This window comes from Ylistrum balloti, unplaced genomic scaffold, assembly GCF_031769215.1.
Source record: "Ylistrum balloti isolate Yb309-2 unplaced genomic scaffold, AGI_CSIRO_Ybal_v1 Utg371122, whole genome shotgun sequence".
NCBI classification, from domain to species: Eukaryota; Metazoa; Mollusca; class Bivalvia; order Pectinida; family Pectinidae; genus Ylistrum; species Ylistrum balloti.
Genome location: NW_026782616.1, coordinates 86,490 through 106,519, shown reverse-complemented (window position 1 = coordinate 106,519; position 20,030 = coordinate 86,490). Strand labels below are relative to the sequence as shown.

At 37.1% G+C, this 20,030-nt stretch overlaps 1 protein-coding gene and 1 long non-coding RNA gene across 4 annotated transcripts in view; one reads left to right on the top strand and one right to left on the bottom strand.

Moving 5' to 3' along the window:
• LOC132560842 (copine-3-like) overlaps positions 1-20,030 on the bottom strand; it is a 45,773-nt gene that overhangs the window by 16,917 nt on the left and 8,826 nt on the right. The window lies entirely within an intron of this gene.
• Positions 239-19,684, top strand: LOC132560843 (uncharacterized). Its single transcript, XR_009554673.1, has 2 exons — positions 239-352; positions 17,761-19,684. It is a non-coding gene; the product is annotated as an uncharacterized LOC132560843 (long non-coding RNA).

Below are 20,030 nucleotides of genomic sequence, written 5' to 3'. Positions count from 1 at the left end.
ACCACTTTAGTTAAAATACTGACCTGACAGCTTACAGCTGGAAGACTGACCACTGGCTAAGTAAATATTGAAGGGAGGGGGTTCTGGCCTGTATACATGTGTACACACTACAGCACCATATCTAGGTCAGATCTGTTTACACACTTTATACCCTCAATGTTCTCTATTGTAATTTTACTCACAAGCTAGTGACTAGTGTGTATAGTGATATTTGGGCGGGGCAGTACTGGCCATACATTGATGGTAGTAGCGGTGTGACTATCTAACTATCATACACGGTTTAGAGTGATTTGAGAGTTGTGGATAGGGTTTGGGTGCACTTGAAGGAAGACTGTGATACAGGCGGACACAGGTAAGGTAGGTAAAAATTGTTTACTATTTACTGATGCCATGACGACTGTCTGAGGACCCGCCCAGTACGTATCCCCACAATCCACACTGGCTCAACTGCCGTAGGTACCGCCCAGTACGTATCCTCACAACCAACACTAGTCTGTCTACCATTCTGTCAATAATCCACCACTGATGCTTGAATCTACTATTATTAAAGTTGAATCAAGGCTAGCTACCATCCACTTTCAAGTATTACAGCTAGGAGTCAGGTACTCCTAGAGCATCTTATTACACTTACAACATTCACCCAGCCTAAGGAATCACACTCCAGGATCTGTGCGACACTGGACATACACACATACCGTCCAACAGTGAATGCTGCTGATGTGATATTTATATGTGTGATGTGAGTGTCTGTAAACAGGTAAGCCATCCACAGGTAATCTAACAAACAGCAATGACTAATTAACGCTGTATATACATGCATTTCAAAGTGACAAACAAGAACAACTGGGTGCTATATTGAAATCAATATTTACAGAAAATTAACAGACCTTGCTACACTTGAATAACTCATTATTTCCTTATCACTTTTCGTTTTTCAATATTTTACATATATGAAATATAACAAGAGGTTGCTTCAGTATCAAACATCTGTATGACAATAATTAACTGTTGCATTCACTGAATCAGACTTAAGAAATGTTTTTCTCACAAATATGAAAATCTTACATAAAAGCCACATGGGTAACTAAATCACTCATTCGTGAGAGGTAGGTAAAAGTTTGCATCCATAACATACAGTAGAACAAACAAAACTGTATTATTGATACAAGCTTTATCTGTTAGAGTTAGAGTAAGGATGATGTAAAATTTCCTGTACAGTGAAACAGATGGATAGCAAGGTGGATAGGCTCATTATTGATACTGAATGTTTGGTATTTCAATAATGTTGAATTTGACATCACAATCATAAAGATGTATGACTTGTGAATAAAATACCTGATAAATATGCTCTATTACAAATAACATGTTATCCAGGGTGTTGGTAAAATAACAGACTTAAACCGCATATCACTCTGATTACAGACGACTGGTAATTATCGAAGATATATCCATATGTAATTACCTCGGAGAATGAAATATGGTTTCTTGTACAAAACACTGGAGTATTTGATTCAAATATCCAGTATTTCAGAAAGATGCAAACAGCTGGTCACCCCTACCAACTTGGTTACTGGTTCTCTTTATCAACACAATGACTAAACACCATCATCTACAGATGAATCATAATTACTTATATGATAGAAACATCTGTGACATCATTGTAGAATTTTTGACAACAGATGGAGAGGTTAAAGACTGAGCTGTTTCATTGTTCCCTAGAGACTGAGCTGTTTTACAGTTCCCTAGAGACTGAGCTGTTTCACAGTTCCCTAGAGACTGAGCTGTTTCACAGTTCCCTAGAGACTTAGCTGTTTCACAGTTCCCTAGAGACTTAGCTGTTTCACAGTTCCCTAGAGACTGAGCTGTTTCACAGTTCCCTAGAGACTGAGCTGTTTCACAGTTCCCTAGAGACTGAGCTGTTTCACAGTTCCCTAGAGACTTAGCTGTTTCACAGTTCCCTAGAGATTGAGCTGTTTCAGTGTCCCCTAGAGACTGAGCTGTTTCAATGTCCCCTAAAGACTGAGCTGTTTCAATGTCCCCTAGAGACTGAGCTGTTTCACAGTTCCCTAGAGACTGAGCTGTTTCACAGTTTCCTAGAGACTGAGCTGTTTCACAGTTCCCTAGAGACTGAGCTGTTTCAGTGTCCCCTAGAGACTTAGCTGTTTCACAGTTTCCTAGAGACTGAGCTGTTACACAGTTCCCTAGAGACTGAGCTGTTTCACAGTTCCCTAGAGACTTAGCTGTTTCACAGTTCCCTAGAGACTGAGCTGTTTCACAGTTCCCTAGAGACTGAGCTGTTTCACAGTTCCCTAGAGACTGAGCTGTTTCAGTTCCCTAGAGACTTCTGTTTCACAGTTCCCTAGAGACTGAGCTGTTTCACAGTTCCCTAGAGACTGAGCTGTTTCACAGTTCCCTAGAGACTGAGCTGTTTCACAGTTCCCTAGAGACTGAGCTGTTTTACAGTTCCCTAGGGACTTAGCTGTTTCACAGTTCCCTAGACTGAGCTGTTTCAGACTGTGTTTCCCCTAGAGACTGTTTCAGCTGTTTCACACAGTTTCCTAGAGAGCTGTTTCACAGTTCCCTAGAGCTGTGTTTCACACAGTTCCCTAGAGACTGAGCTGTTTCACAGTTCCCTAGAGACTTAGCTGTTCCACAGTTTCCTAGAGACTGAGCTGTTTCACAGTTCCCTAGAGACTGAGCTGTTTCACAGTTCCCTAGAGACTGAACTGTTTCACAGTTCCCTAGAGACTTAGCTGTTTCACAGTTTCCTAGAGACTTAGCTGTTTCACAGTTTCCTAGAGACTGAACTGTTTCACAGTTCCCTAGAGACTGAGCTGTTTCACAGTTCCCTAGAGACTGAGCTGTTTCACAGTTCCCTAGAGACCTGTTTCAGAGACTGAGCTGTTTCACAGTTCCCTAGAGACTGAGCTGTTTCAGTGTCCCCTAGAGACTGAGCTGTTTCACAGTTCCCTAGAGACTGAGCTGTTTCACAGTTCCCTAGAGACTGAGCTGTTTCAGTGTCCCCTAGAGACTTAGCTGTTTCACAGTTCCCTAGAGACTGAGCTGTTTCACAGTTCCCTAGAGACTTAGCTGTTTCACAGTTCCCTAGAGACTGAGCTGTTTCACAGTTCCCTAGAGACTGAGCTGTTTCACAGTTCCCTAGAGACTGAGCTGTTTCAGTTCCCTAGAGACTGAGCTGTTTCACAGTTCCCTAGAGATTGAGCTGTTTCACAGTTCCCTAGAGACTGAGCTGTTTCACAGTTCCCTAGAGACTGAGCTGTTTCACAGTTTCCTAGAGACTTAGCTGTTTCACAGTTCCCTAGAGACTGAGCTGTTTCACAGTTCCCTAGAGACTTAGCTGTTTCACAGTTCCCTAGTGACTGAGCTGTTTTACAGTTCCCTTGAGACTTAGCTGTTTCACAGTTTCCTAGAGACTGAGCTGTTTCACAGTTCCCTAGAGACTTGGCTGTTTCACAGTTCCCTAGAGACTTAGCTGTTTTACAGTTCCCTAGATACTGAGCTGTTTCACAGTTCCCTAGAGACTTAGCTGTTTCACAGTTCCCTAGAGACTTAGCTGTTTCACAGTTCCCTAGAGACTGAGCTGTTTCACAGTTCCCTAGAGACTTAGCTGTTTCACAGTTCCCTAGAGACTGAGCTGTTTTACAGTTCCCATGAGACTTAGCTGTTTCACAGTTTCCAAGAGACTGAGCTGTTTCACAGTTCCCTAGAGACTGAGCTGTTTCAGTTCCCTAGAGACTGAGCTGTTTCACAGTTCCCTAGAGACTTAGCTGTTTCACAGTTCCCTAGAGACTGAGCTGTTTCAGTGTTCCCTAGAGACTGAGCTGTTTCACAGTTCCCTAGAGACTGAGCTGTTTCAGTTTCCCCTAGAGACTGAGCTGAAGCACTGCTCCTTTGAGAATAAACTGAAGCATTGCTCCTTTGAGACTGTGAGATTAGATTCCATATATACTACTTAGATATACTATCATCTTACTCCAAACTTACATAATTCCCGTTTGTAAAAATTGATTTGACTCTAAATTCATATCTTCCCGATTTCTGAAATGATCTATAAAGATAATGATCTCAAAATGTAATCATTTTAACAAGCTTGTTTGATTAAATGTAATTTTCTTTGCACTTAAGGTCAGATATATAATACATGTACATCATTGTAGATCAAAATTCCCTGGGTAAGGTCCTGAACATATAATTCCTCTACATGTGTCCATTTCAATAGTCAGTCATTAAAACCAAATTCTGCTACTTTTGTATTTTTGTTAATTAATTTTTTTGTAAAAGAGTTTTTCTCTGTGTGAATTAGTTTGAATTTTTAACAATTATGGTTTGTCTTCTTTTATACAAAATCTTAAACATTTTACATATCAGTCAATTAAGCTAGTATATGCTATGGTCCTAATAATTCTATTGTGACAGAAGTGCAATAGGTAAGGTCACCTGAATAAAAGAGTGGGAGTAAGCTATTGGTGATGACAGGAAACTTAGTAACTGACAGTATTATCAGGCTTATCAGTAATTGAGAGATAACACCAGAGACATAACTCCATGTATCTCCTCCCTACATGTGTCCTCCTTGTATCTGTCAGAGAACTTTATTACACATCAAAAGTACACTTATGTTACTAAGCCCTGATAATACTCTTCACACAAGTATGACCCACAGCATTTCTAACAGTAATAATTGTGTAACTTTTGAGAAAATTCAGTCACAAATCTCTTAAAACTGGCAAAAAGACAAAAAAAGTAAAACAAATTATGCACAGTAAGTTGATATTCAACAGAATTACTTTATCTGGCCAGTGTACAATGCAGAGGCAACATTTGGCATCATTTCTGTACCTCCAGTGAGGACCTATCCTTTATATCATTACACTGTGTTAAGTGTCCAATTCTTTGTATTAGGCTACAGAGCAACAGGACACGGATTTCTTACCAGTCCTGTATGTCACTCCTGAGTAATGAAGAAACATACTTTGATGATTCTTCCTATAGAGAAACAATCAACTTAATTGTATGTAAGAGGTCTATTTCAAGATAATTTACCTCATGATTAATTTGTGAACTTAAATCTTTAGGGAAAATGAACGGCAAAGAAAATCACCATTGTTATTGAAACAAATATTCTCTAAATCTGAAATTCCATGTAAGTTATGAAACCATTCAGTTTACAAAATTAAGTGCCCAAACACAAAACGTTTTTTACAGAATATAGGGTAGTACATCTACTGTATAATTCATTATAGATCTACTGATTAGTATCATGAAAATCAATCACATTTCATATTCTGAATGCCAGTCTTACGTTTCTGAACCAGGTTCAATTTCAATTGCACCTAGCTCAAATACACTTGTAACAGCTGTACTGAAATGAGGCCTGCACAGCCTTAAGTTCCTCATAAAGAGCAATGAAGTATTTAATAACTACAAAAAGTTGGATTGCTGTAAAAGATACATGCAGCTACATATGTAGAGTGCTAGGACAACCTGGAATGTATGTACTATGGCTAATTCGTCCATGCAAACATTAGCTGGATGGTGGAAAATCATTAGCTGGATTTGTGGTGGCAATATAAACATATGAATACCAAGAATAAAAAGTGTACAAATACTGCACACACACCATATTTATCCTGCAATAAGCCCATGGGTTCAACACATTATCTCTGACTCAAAGTCAGGGGGTGGGCTTATTAGAGGTCCCCAGGGAACCAACACATTACCTCTGACTTAAAGTCAGGGGGTGTGCTTATTAGAGGACCCCAGGGGACCAACACATTACCTCTGACTCAAAGTCAGGGGGTGGGCTTATTACAGGACAGTAAAATAGTGTTTGTTGGTGATTCTAATTAACAGCTTTAAATATGAGTGGACTTATTATCAGACTTGGTCTTATATGTGACAGATAACACAAACTATTTTAAACTTTTTTTTTAAGGTTTTCATGGCAAATATTTCTAAAAATTCTTACTGTAGCTTTTAACATACAAGGATTTTCCTGTGAGCATGGTTATTGCATTGCAAACATTAATGAGAGAATAACTTTTGACAATGATCATGAGAAAAAACACAGAAATGTACTTTGTGAGGCCAATCATGTTAACCGGTACATATCTACATAGTTCCCCTTGGTAAGCAATGGTTTATACAAATCCAAGGTCTTTTCAAAATTCTTTTCATTTCTATAGAAAAGTTTTACTGCTTCTATTAAGCGGAAAATGTTATTCAGAAACACGCTTTTATACATCAAGTACACATGTGTCTGTTGAATACATAACGGATATGTTTGACATTTCTAAGTTACCCATACATTCAATTCAAGGTTAAAAAAGGCAAACTTGTTGAAAAATATATAAATGGATTTTACTGTGAGGATAGAAAAAGTGCCATCTCATTTACATACTGAAAAACCTAATCACCTGAATCCTTACACCATGGAATCAAAGAATAACCGCATCATTTATATTCTAAGTGAATGTATGGTACAGAACAGCCTACAATCACATGTAAAGAGAGCACTTTGATAGGTAGAAGAGGGAGGGGATGTCGGAGGGCAGGGTTTTGAGTGGCAATCCAAAGACCAATATTTCTGGCACAACTTAAAAAGTCCACTTTATTAATTAGAATCTGAAGCACGTCAATATGTGCCTGGTATACCCCATAACTTCTGTCATAAGGAAAATTTACGTAGACATGGATATCTAGCTATGACCAATACCTCTGAATACGTCAATATGTGCCTGGTATACCCCATAACTTGTGTCATAAGGAAAATTTACGTAGACATGGATATCTAGCTATGATCAATACCTCTGAAGCACATCAATATGTGCCTGGTATACCCCATAACTTGTGTCATAAGGAAAATTTACGTAGACATGGATATCTAGCTATGATCAATACCTCTGAATACGTCAATATGCTACCCATACATAGAATACTCAGGTAGATACTACACTCTCAAACAAACAAAATGTGTGAGGGCGTATACCTTTTGACCTTGAAGTTTACAGGGTTTATCAGTAAAACTTTACACTCTACTAAAACCACAGATCTATTGCTGCAAACTAATACATTTTAAAACAGGACTAAATATCTATTTAAACATAACACGCTTCCCAAAGTTCACATGAAATTGTTCAACAGAAAGAATGAGAACCAACCTATCCCCAGCTTGTTGCGATTGATTATCTGATGTAGTCTGTTCCTATTTTTAATCACCCTGCATACAGGGTGGTATCCTGGCATGGGATATCAAGAACTAAAGTAACTTCTAGAGTAATGGCCTTGTCTCTGTTTCTAGGACCAATCTTTACATATTCTATATGATATAAATATGATGACAGAGTCAATATAGCTTATACATACATAAACTTGTCTATAGAGGTCGGTGAAAATCCTATATCTAACAGACAATCTGCCTGGTGTGATGTCTCACTCGAATTCCATTAAAGTCAGTGAAGGTGTCGTTCCAGAACATGTTTAATCTCAGGTTCTACTGGGTCTGTTGAATATTGTGTTAACTAAGTGTGTTTCATGCATGAAATTTGTTAAGTATTTTATTAGAAACTTTAAAATGAATGTAATGGCTTTTGATCTCATGTACTCTCGTATACCATGTGGAAATCTTTTCACTTTTACACTGAAAATTAACATTTAAATACAGCACTTGGCCTAGAATTTATCTTGCAGAGTTATTATGTTGAATGAAACGCCTCTCACTATATAATCTAAACATTTATAATGAACATAAGTTTACTATGCCATCAAATGACAACTTTGTAACCTAGAAGTGTTGATGATCAATAACATTATTGGGACCAACATTCAATTTACATATCATGCAGACATTTTGTGTCACAAAAAAATATTTCCGAACTCCTTTGAGGGTGACAAAGAAGATGGTATAACTAGAGACTATAGGTCCTACAACTATGTGTCAGAATCTATATCTACTCTATACCAAAATAAACAACATTAATTATAAGCATTATGCAATTGTAAGGCACTTTATATACATGAATTTTACAACTGTGACAAAATTATTTAACACAGTTATAACTGTTAGGGGTAATTATTAATTTAAAGTGTTGTTGAGCTTGCAACTATATAGATATTTATGTAATAATTCCATGTCTACTATTTATAGAATAGGGTACCACAATTTATGTACTTTAGGTTTAAGAAATCTTATGTTTGTCGTCTCGATGAGGTGCGGAGAGGGAGAGGACGAAACTGGTTGACAGTTAGTGATTGTTATGATTGATATTCCTCACAAAAAAATATTTCTTCACAACAGATTTGTTAGTGGTAACCATAAATAGTTTGATTACATCTCCTGGGTATAATACATACATTCATAATGGCTTGTTACTTCCTAATTATTAATCTACTTTGTGCAACGTTTTGATGGTCTCATGTATTAGGAACCCTGAATTCCAACATCTAATTTCTATATAAAACATACAAGGTAATGAAAAGTTGAAAAAATAAAGTATAGCATGCTTTTTTTATCTTTTCATTAAAAGAGTTTCTGAAAATGTAAAATTTGAATGAAAGTTCTTGGAAATTTAGAGATTGTTTATATCGTAAGTTAAGAAACATTATGAACATTTTAACAGTCCAAACCTAAAGTCTGATGTTTTATATATGTTCTATTCTTATGTCTAATTAGGAGAAACATACAATAGTTAATTGATTATTTAAGATCATACAATAACAGGTTAGACTGTATGCCAGCAGATATTGTGACATGATGATAACTACAGTGATACAACTGCAGCGACAGTTGGCACCATTATAATGATAAGTAACATGGTTTTATGTATATATATATACAGAAGGTTATAAAGATAATGTATATTGCTAAGTGTATTGTCTATAAAACACAGATAGAACTATTTATAGATTGAACCAGTAATAGAAGCCGTTTTTCAATGACTACATAATAATTCTTAGTCTGTAGAAAATTTGACAGTTTAAAACAATCCTGTCAGGCGCTATATTTTGTAAACTCTGATCAACCTATAGATTTGCTACTTGTGTTATATTCAATCTACCTTGTCATAGTTTACCTAGGGATACTATACCTGGGAGTAAATGGATTTATTTACTTAAACACATCAGCTTGATGTTTATATCCTGCCATGGTGATAAACGTAAACAATCTCCTACAACAGAGTAGGGTGGTGTGATGTCAAATAGTCACAAGTTTTTATTAAGAACAGTCAATAGCCGACTACAACATTCTTTCCTCATCAAAAGTACATGTCAGGTGTATAATGCTGTTAAATGTCGTCACACATCTGGTAAATCATACCTTGACCCTGTCATTTATACATGTGATTATGTCATTGCAAACAAACCATAAACACAGATAAAATCATATTGATGCTTGATTAGACCACACCTTCGTATTGTTGACTGTTGCATGGCAACAACAGACAGCAATGGAGAGTTTGAATTGTTGGTCTCTTTTGATTATTTCCCCATTAGAAATCCATATTCGACATCCCATTTAAATTGACAATGGTATAAACAGAAACATCACGGTGAATGTCCAGGAGAGTATTAATATATCTATAGTGTATGTAGAAGCAGCTAATCCAATTAAGGCAAATCCTGCCTCATTAGCTCTTAAGTCTCACATTGGGTATATTTTTTCTAAACATTTTTTAAACATACACATTTTATTTTACTGAGGGGTTTTTTTTCATTCTGATAAATCAACATTCCACTCATTTATTCTTTTTTGAAAAATTAAATTCAGTAAGTTTATATAAAACATTGACTCTATTTTCAACAATTTAACTCAAACATTTTTATATCATAATATAACTGCATAACACTGGTTTTGTCTCTTTTCAGATATTGCATAAAAACTGACGTTACTAAGCAACAGACATGGGGTTAGGTGAAGGTCAAGGTGAAGGTCAAGGTGAAGGCAAAGGAAAAGGTGGAATATGTCCAGGTTTACTGTGGGGAATTCTATGGTTTCTCATCCTGTGGTTCCTGGGATGGCCTATAGCATTTTTTGTAGCTTGGTGGTATATCTTCCTCTTGCCATTTTCAGCCTGTATCGAGCCACTGAAGGGAGTGTGTGAGGCACTGCTCAAAGTTGTCAATCTGCCTTTGACATGCGCGGAGAACATGATTGCCATGAAGCCACTATGTGGAGGATAGATATAATTTTAAGACTAAAGAAGTATTAGTAAGAATAGTAACTCTCTTTTAATAGTGAATTAATTTATATGAATTAGTAAAAAAATCAACACCCCTGAAAAGCTTTAATTATTATGTCCACAACACAGCATAAACACAAACAATGACAGCCACCATTTTTGTGATAAAGTACTGACTTTGTCAATGATGATCAGGATTTGTATTACTACACAGGGAAGAGTAACAGTATAACAATCCACCTCACAATATTAAACACTTTACCAGCAGAATTTCCTAAGGATAGGATTACTTCTGGCAGTTAAGATATAAACATACAAATTGTATGTAAAACAGGAGGGTAGAACTACTTAGCAATCATTTTGTATTTTTCACAAATCATTTGTGTTGGAACGGAATGTTAAAATGATCCATTTTCTTATGTTTGTTGCCCAACGGCTTTTTATGTTTGCGGTAACGGAACTGCACTTTCCTACAACTGAGGTTACTGAATGTTACTCAGTGATAATCTGCTGCACTAAGTAGTAAGTTACACCAGTCTTACATCATCACTTAATTGACAAGCTGTTTGAGGATGCATGCCTACTTGAATGATGATCCAGACAGGAATTTGTCAACAGCTAACACATCCTGAATGGACATGGAACACAAGTCTTGGTGTTTGGGCATATTACACACTTGTTATACACCATCCCTACACCTGAAACAACACAGAGGAGTGTTGGAGACATATACTCCTGTACACCACTGTTAAAGCAATACATTCCATTACATAAATCTGTGTCTGTCACCAATGCACATTATCCACTTTAGTTGGTATTGATATAATGAACCATGTCATTTATATTGTACAGCGACTATATTACAGAGTTAGGTATATATATACAAAATAAAAGTGCTTTACTAATTGGTGATATTTTAGAAAAATAAATTGTTTAAGATAAGAATCAGTATTGTGTTTTGATGTAAGTATGGTACTTTTGTAATTTCCTATCAGCCCATAAGGTCACAATCCTTGGAAGTTCTGATCATTGAGTCAGTCCATATTACACAACTGTACATAAGGTCACAATCCTTGGAAGTTTTGATCATTGAGTCAGTCCATATTACACAACTGTACATAAGGACAGCATCATTGGAAGTTCTGATCTCACACTAGAAAGCAATAACGATAGCTTTGATACTTAAATCAGCAGTGATATACAAGTGGACCATCAAAATTTTGGGACCAGGCTGTTTGATTTATAGCAGGGAAGTTTCTCAGAACTTAACTGTTGATTTAAATAAGCAATTCCACGCCCATAGATTAATTTCTACATATATCCTCTCCCCACTAACAGGCAAACAATCTGCAAATCTATTCATTTCCACAATGATATTTTTGTAAATTTGGTCTCATGGATTTCAGTCTGAACTAGATTACCCTTCCAATCCATGTCATTTTCCATCCCCATTTGGGGTAATACTGCTTATATCATAGACCTCTACAAAAATAAGCTTTTCCCTCTAGAGATCAATTTGCATCCAGATCAAAGACAGAATTATATGATAATCAGTATTAGATCTGACAAAGCATGTTCAGAACCGTCAACCAGCTTTTCTAAGATATTGCTTCAACACTCAGATTTCCAACGCTGTTAAATAGAATTAGACTTGAATTTGTCCAAAACACATCACGACACAAACCAAGGCATCTTTGTAGTAAGTTATTTAAGAAGACAAAGTTGTAATTGGACAGACAGATGATCAACAGACATTAAACAAAGGCATTAACTCTCTTGCCTTTTCTACACCATTATACAGCACCATAATCAGGCACTTAAAGTTCCTTGTGACAGTCTGTGCTCAAGTTGTATCAGATAAATACCAACCAGACAAATATACACAAGCTTGTATCTGCCATAAACATGGAAATGTATCACAGTGTTTTATTGGATTCAAATTGTTTCTACCCTTTAACACCTAGTGGTAACTGATCTAGGTTAACATCCTACAAGTGTAACCATTTCACCAGTGTGTGCCAATGGGAAACATATTAAATATCAAAACTACAAAAATGTTAAACGATGAATGGTAAGTTTCTACTTTATAAACTGTTCAAAGTGTCCAGACTAAGTATACCCTAGCCAAAGAGTACAGACTAACAAGGTCCTACTTCATACTCTGTCCTATGTGTACAGACTAACAAGGTCCTACCTCATACTCTGTCCTAAGTGTACACACTAACAACGTCCTACTTCATACTCTGTCCTAAGTGTACACACTAACAAGGTCCTACTTCATACTCTGTCCTAAGGGTACAGACTAACAAGGTCCTACTTCACACTCTGTCCTAAGTGTACATACTAACAAGGTCCTACCTCATACTCTGTCCTAAGTGTACAGACAAACAAGGTCCTACCTCATACTCTGTCCTAAGTGTACACACTAACAACGTCCTACTTCACACTCTGTCCTAAGTGTACACACTAACAAGGTCCTACCTCATACTCTGTCCTAAGTGTACACACTAACAACGTCCTACTTCATACTCTGTCCTAAGTGTACAGACTAACAAGGTCCTACTTCATACTCTGTCCTAAGTGTACACACTAACAAGGTCCTACTTCATACTCTGTCCTAAGTGTACACACTAACAAGGTCCTACCTCATACTCTGTCCTAAGTGTACACACTAACAAGGTCCTACTTCATACTCTGTCCTAAGTGTACAGACAAACAAGGTCCTACCTCATACTCTGTCCTAAGTGTACAGACAAACAAGGTCCTACCTCATACTCTTCGCTAAGTGTACACACTAACAACGTCCTACTTCATACTCTGTCCTATGTGTACAGACTAACAAGGTCCTACTTCACACTCTTTGCTAAGTGTACAGACTAACAAGGTCCTACCTCATACTCTGTCCTAAGTGTACACACTAACAAGGTCCTACCTCATACTCTGTCCTAAGTGTACACACTAACAACGTCCTACTTCACACTCTGTCCTAAGTGTACACACTAACAAGGTCCTACCTCATACTCTGTCCTAAGTGTACACACTAACAACGTCCTACTTCATACTCTGTCCTAAGTGTACAGACTAACAAGGTCCTACTTCATACTCTGTCCTAAGTGTACACACTAACAAGGTCCTACCTCATACTCTGTCCTAAGTGTACACACTAACAAGGTCCTACTTCATACTCTGTTCTAAGTGTACAGACTAACAAGGTCCTACTTCATACTCTGTCCTAAGTGTACACACTAACAAGGTCCTACTTCATACTCTGTCCTATGTGTACAGACTAACAACATCCTACTTCATACTCTGTCCTATGTGTACACACTAACAACGTCCTACTTCATACTCTGTCCTATGTGTACACACTAACAAGGTCCTACCTCATACTCTGTCCTAAGTGTACAGACTAACAAGGTCCTACCTCATACTCTGTCCTAAGTGTACAGACTAACAAGGTCCTACCTCATACTCTGTCCTAAGTGTACACACTAACAAGGTCCTACCTCATACTCTGTCCTAAGTGTACACACTAACAAGGTCCTACCTCATACTCTGTCCTAAGTGTACACACTAACAAGGTCCTACCTCATACTCTGTCCTAAGTGTACACACTAACAAGGTCCTACCTCATACTCTGTCCTAAGTGTACACACTAACAAGGTCCTACCTCATACTCTGTCCTAAGTGTACAGACTAAGTATACCCTAGCCAAAGAGTACAGACTAACAAGGTCCTACTTCATACTCTGTCCTATGTGTACAGACTAACAAGGTCCTACCTCATACTCTGTCCTAAGTGTACACACTAACAAGGTCCTACCTCATACTCTGTCCTAAGTGTACAGACTAACAAGGTCCTACTTCATACTCTGTCCTATGTGTACAGACAAACAAGGTCCTACCTCATACTCTGTCCTAAGTGTACAGACAAACAAGGTCCTACCTCATACTCTGTCCTAAGTGTACAGACTAACAAGGTCCTACTTCACACTCTTTGCTAAGTGTACAGACTAACAAGGTCCTACCTCATACTCTGTCCTAAGTGTACAGATTAACAAGGTCCTACTTCATACTCTGTCCTATGTGTACAGACTAACAAGGTCCTACCTCATACTCTGTCCTAAGTGTACAGACTAAGTATACCCTAGCCAAAGAGTACAGACTAACAAGGTCCTACTTCATACTCTGTCCTAAGTGTACACACTAACAAGGTCCTACCTCATACTCTGTCCTAAGTGTACACACTAACAAGGTCCTACCTCATACTCTGTCCTAAGTGTACACACTAACAAGGTCCTACCTCATACTCTGTCCTAAGTGTACACACTAACAAGGTCCTACCTCATACTCTGTCCTAAGTGTACACACTAACAACTCTGTCCTACACACTAACAACGTATACCCTTCATACTCTGTCCTAAGTGTACAGACTAACAAGGTCCTACCTCATACTCTGTCCTAAGGGTACAGACTAACAAGGTCCTACATCATACTCTGTCCTAAGTGTACAGACAAACAAGGTCCTACCTCATACTCTGTCCTAAGTGTACAGACTAACAAGGTCCTACTTCACACTCTGTCCTAAGTGTACACACTAACAAGGTCCTACCTCATACTCTGTCCTATGTGTACACACTAACAAGGTCCTACCTCATACTCTGTCCTAAGTGTACACACTAACAAGGTCCTACCTCATACTCTGTCCTATGTGTACACACTAACAAGGTCCTACCTCATACTCTGTCCTAAGTGTACAGACTAACAAGGTCCTACTTCATACTCTGTCCTAAGTGTACACACTAACAAGGTCCTACCTCATACTCTGTCCTAAGTGTACACACTAACAAGGTCCTACCTCATACTCTGTCCTTAGTGTACACACTAACAACGTCCTACTTCATACTCTGTCCTAAGTGTACACACTAACAAGGTCCTACCTCATACTCTGTCCTAAGGGTACAGACTAACAAGGTCCTACTTCACACTCTGTCCTAAGTGTACACACCAACAAGGTCCTACCTCATACTCTTTAATCTAGGTTTAAATACTACCAATTTTCCATAGTTCAAGGTTTTGCAGTACATGTAAACTAAGGTGTCCACACTAACAAGGTTTAACAGTACACGTAAACTAAGGTGTCCAAACAAACAAGGTTCCACAGTACATGTAAACTAAGGTGTCCAAACTAACAAGGTTTAACAGTACACGTAAACTAAGGTGTCCAAACTAACAAGGTTTTACAGTACACGTAAACTAAGGTGTCCAAACTAACAAGGTTCCACAGTACATGTAAACTAAGGTGTCCAAACAAACAAGGTTCCACAGTACATGTAAACTAAGGTGTCCAAACTAACAAGGTTTAACAGTACACGTAAACTAAGGTGTCCAAACTAACAAGGTTTTACAGTACACGTAAACTAAGGTGTCCAAACTAACAAGGTTCCACAGTACATGTAAACTAAGGTGTCCAAACTAACAAGGTTCCACAGTACATGTAAACTAAGGTGTCCAAACTAACAAGGTTTTACAGTACACGTAAACTAAGGTGTCCAAACTAACAAGGTTTTACAGTACATGTAAACTAAGGTGTCCAAACTAACAAGGTTCCACAGTACATGTAAACTAAGGTGTCCAAACTAACAAGGTTTTACAGTACACGTAAACTAAGGTGTCCAAACTAACAAGGTTTTACAGTACATGTAAACTAAGGTGTCCAAACTAACAAGGTTCCACAGTACATGTAAACTAAGGTGTCCAAACTAACAAGGTTCCACAGTACATAGATAAAATGAAATTGTCAGACTAACAAAGTTATTTGGTACATATAAAAAATGAAATAACCAGATTTATACAATAAAAAACTGGCCATGAAAGATTTATCTACTAAGAATAATTGTTTTCAATATTCAAAGGGATTGGCTTTGTTACAGAAGTACATCTGTATAGGCATGTTCTTATCTGAATGTTTCACACTGCTAGTAACTGGAATGAAATTTCATCACAGATCTTCGTTTACTAAATATTTAACTTCTCCAGGGTAATGTGCTCAGGTATGTAATCAACAATATCTACTGTTGTGATAAATCAATCTCGATACACAATCTAATTCATATCAAACTGAAATATTGTTATATACTGTAATATACTACTATCATAAACATTTATATGGGACTGTCCTAGACATAAATGATTTGTAAAATGATTGATTACTGACGTTTGTAATATTAGATTAAACCCCTGCCTTAAACCTAACAAATATAAGGTCTCAGAGGGACCTTGGGGCCCATCACTGTACACTATTTTAAACGCTGATTTTACAGAGGTCTGATCCCTTTCCTGGACCTTGGGGCCCATCACTGTACACTATTTTAAAACACTGATTTTACATAGGTCTGATCCCTTTCCTGGACCTTGGGGCCCATCACTGTACACTATTTTAAAACACTGATTTTACATAGGTCTGATCCCTTTCCTTTCTTCTTCCCTTTTATTAGTTCTCCTATTCTTTTCTATTAGTCCCAATATTGAGCAAGGGACTATAAGGAACTGACATTAGTAAGCATGATTTGTCTTAAATCAGTTCTTTCCTTCTAAAGAAATAGAGCTAACAAAAAACAACAAGAAAATACCAACATGTCAACAATCATTATCCAAACTAAATTAAACCATCAAAATGATATGGCTGCCTGTTTGCCTTTTTTTTATCAGTCCCAAAATCAAATATGCCTAACTAATGATTAAAGGAGACATTTAAATGAAATTTTCTAACGATCCATTTAGTAATTTTAAAGAAATCGATACAACAAACCAACATTGACAAATTCAAGACGACTGCCTGTCAGACTCCACCATCCTGACCCCCACATCCATCCTCCTGATCAGTCCCAAAAAATTAAATATGCATAACATGCGATCAAGGGCACCAGACATATGAAACTCAAGGAATATCCCTTAATGATTAATCAAGAAACAGCAGTAACATTCTCCAACTGTCAAAATCCAAGACAGTTGCCTGTCGGCCATTTTTTTTCAGTGACCAGTCCCAAAATTGAATATGAGAGAGCATAGGGATTCTAAATCAGACAGAATCTATACTCTACTTATCCAGAAAGAGTAATAACTGATTTCCTATATTGAAATCAAAGATAATTGTCTGGTAGCAATTTTTTTAAAATATGTCCTAAAATTAACTTGCAAAACTAGGGACCAACAGGAATATCATACAAAATATAAGATTGATTGATCCACAATCACTCAAAAAATGGTGATAACTAGGTGCATGAATTGTTTAAGTAAATCTGGATGGACAGGGAACCACAGGCTAAAGTCAATTATAAGGTCCTGACATCTGGTGATGGTTGGCTATAAAGTGCATTTCCAGACATTTTAAGTAAAGTCAGCAATATTACAGAAAGGATATGGCTACTCAGACCAGAATATAGGGGATTTCTCTATAATATAAGACATACAGAAGTTAAATACAGACACCACATTATGAAAACAAAGTATGTTTCCATAAATACTGATTTTAATATTATATTGCATTTGTCTTCTTTCAGAATCATCAGCTTATCAGGAATTCAGAACTGCTGAGTTGAAAGAAGGATGGGTTTAGGAGAAGGTCTTGGAGAAGGTCAAGGACGTGCGGATGGTGGGGCCCTGTGCCCAGGGCTACTGTGGGCTTTTCTGTGGTTTCTTATCCTTTGGTTCCTAGCATGGCCCATTGCCTTCTTTATAGCATGGCTGTATATCCTTCTGTTGCCCTTCACTGTATGTATAGAGAATCTTAAGGGTGTATGTGAGGCACTGTTAGGCGTCATCAATTTCCCTCTCACAGTCACTGAGAACATGGTGGCTATGAAGCCTCTCTGTGGTTAGATCTGTGAGGTCATAGTATCTGCCACCTCAATGCAACTAATTTGCAGTACTGTACCAACCTAAAGAGGAATTTGTTACCTTGACATCTCTATTGGAATAACACTGTAGGAACACTCAAAGTGAAGTTATCACCATGGCAACATCTTGATTGAATGAATGAACAACTAACTTGGAATATATGTCAACATAACAACATCTGTGTTGTAATAGGACTAAAGCATATCTGAGGTGGGCTTATTACAGCACTGTGGCAACATCCTGATCAGAACTGATTTAATGAACAGCTACTTTTACAAATGGTATCATTGATTCTAGGCAACATTATGGATATCACCATACCAACACCAACTGTGGATTGGTCATCATGGCAACAGTGTTCAATTGTGGATATTCTCCATGACAACAGTGAGCTAAGGTGGATTAATCACCATGACAACAACTTTGGTGAGGAAAAAAAGTTGAACAAGTTTGTTTGGATCTACACTGTAAAATGGTAGAGAATTATTAAGAAGGACAGAGGGGAAGTGTTCATCGATTATATGAAACAAAAAGGGACCAAAGCATCATCCTACATTTTATATTCTTTAGATAACTGATTGATAATGTGTGATCTCACCCAGAAAGACAGTGAAAAAGTTTCAGTATAACACATCATTGTCAACTGATCTTATTGAATAACATTTAACAACGATGAAAATTATTAAAATCTGAGATCTGTTGTATTTACTGGATGATATAATCCATTAGAACTGTGTGACTTTCAGAAAAGGTGCTAACATTATACCAAACACAAAAGTCCCCGTGTAATATCATTGTGATCACAATCAAATATCACCTGTGTAATAGCATTGTGATCACAATCAAATATCACCTGTGTAATAGCATTGTGATCACAATCACCTGTGTAATACCATTGTGATCACAATCAAATATCACCTGTGCCTTATGTTTGTATTTTAGATATGTTTTTTACCTACATTTTTATCTTAAAAGGATAGGGTAACATATATATTTAATATCTCTATGTCATAATTTTAAAATTCATTTCAATTGTCAAATCATGATCATTTTCAAATGTGACATATTTGTATTAAGCAATCAGAAAAATTGTCCCACAAAAGCTTAATCTCATAAAAGTTGACAGGCACAAAGAAAATACACTTCAGGCTTGGTAAGATGTGTTTATGCACAAGCGGTATTGAGTTTAAGTATAATTACACTAACTGCAGCTTCATCAAACAATCACACATGCTTATTGCAAAGGTGCAAATTCATCATTGCACTAATTTGTTCAATATTGGAATTTACACTTGAATTTATTTTTGCTACATGATAATATCACATCTTACTGAGCCTGAAGTGATCTTTCTTTGTCCTGTCAAGTTTTTATCTCTACATGAAAATCATCTAACGTAAAATATTCACCCCATGTATACATGTATAACCATGAAATGACTGCTAAATGACGCTGTCTAATGACCATTTTCAGCTGAGAGCCATTGATCAATACTTTGACCTCCTCGTACTATATCTTTTTTATTGCAAGACCATGGATCTGATGTGTATCAATATATTTTGAATTAAAATATAAGATGTTTTATCACAGAGATGTAATGTTGTCAATAAATGTTCACTGCATTGGTACACACTATTAACAGTCAAAACTGTTGTATACACAGTTGTAGATATACTGGTATAAACTTGTAGTCCTATACAGCCTTACGTATATACATGGTAGTACACACAGTCTTACCTATATACATGGTAGTACACACAGTCTTACCTATATACAGTGCACATACAGTGTTCATGGTAGTACAAACAGTCTTACCTATATACAGTGTACATGGTAGTACACACAGTCTTACCTATATACAGTGTACATGGTAGTACACACAGTCTTACCTATATACAGTGTACATGGTAATGCACACAGTCTTACCTGTATACA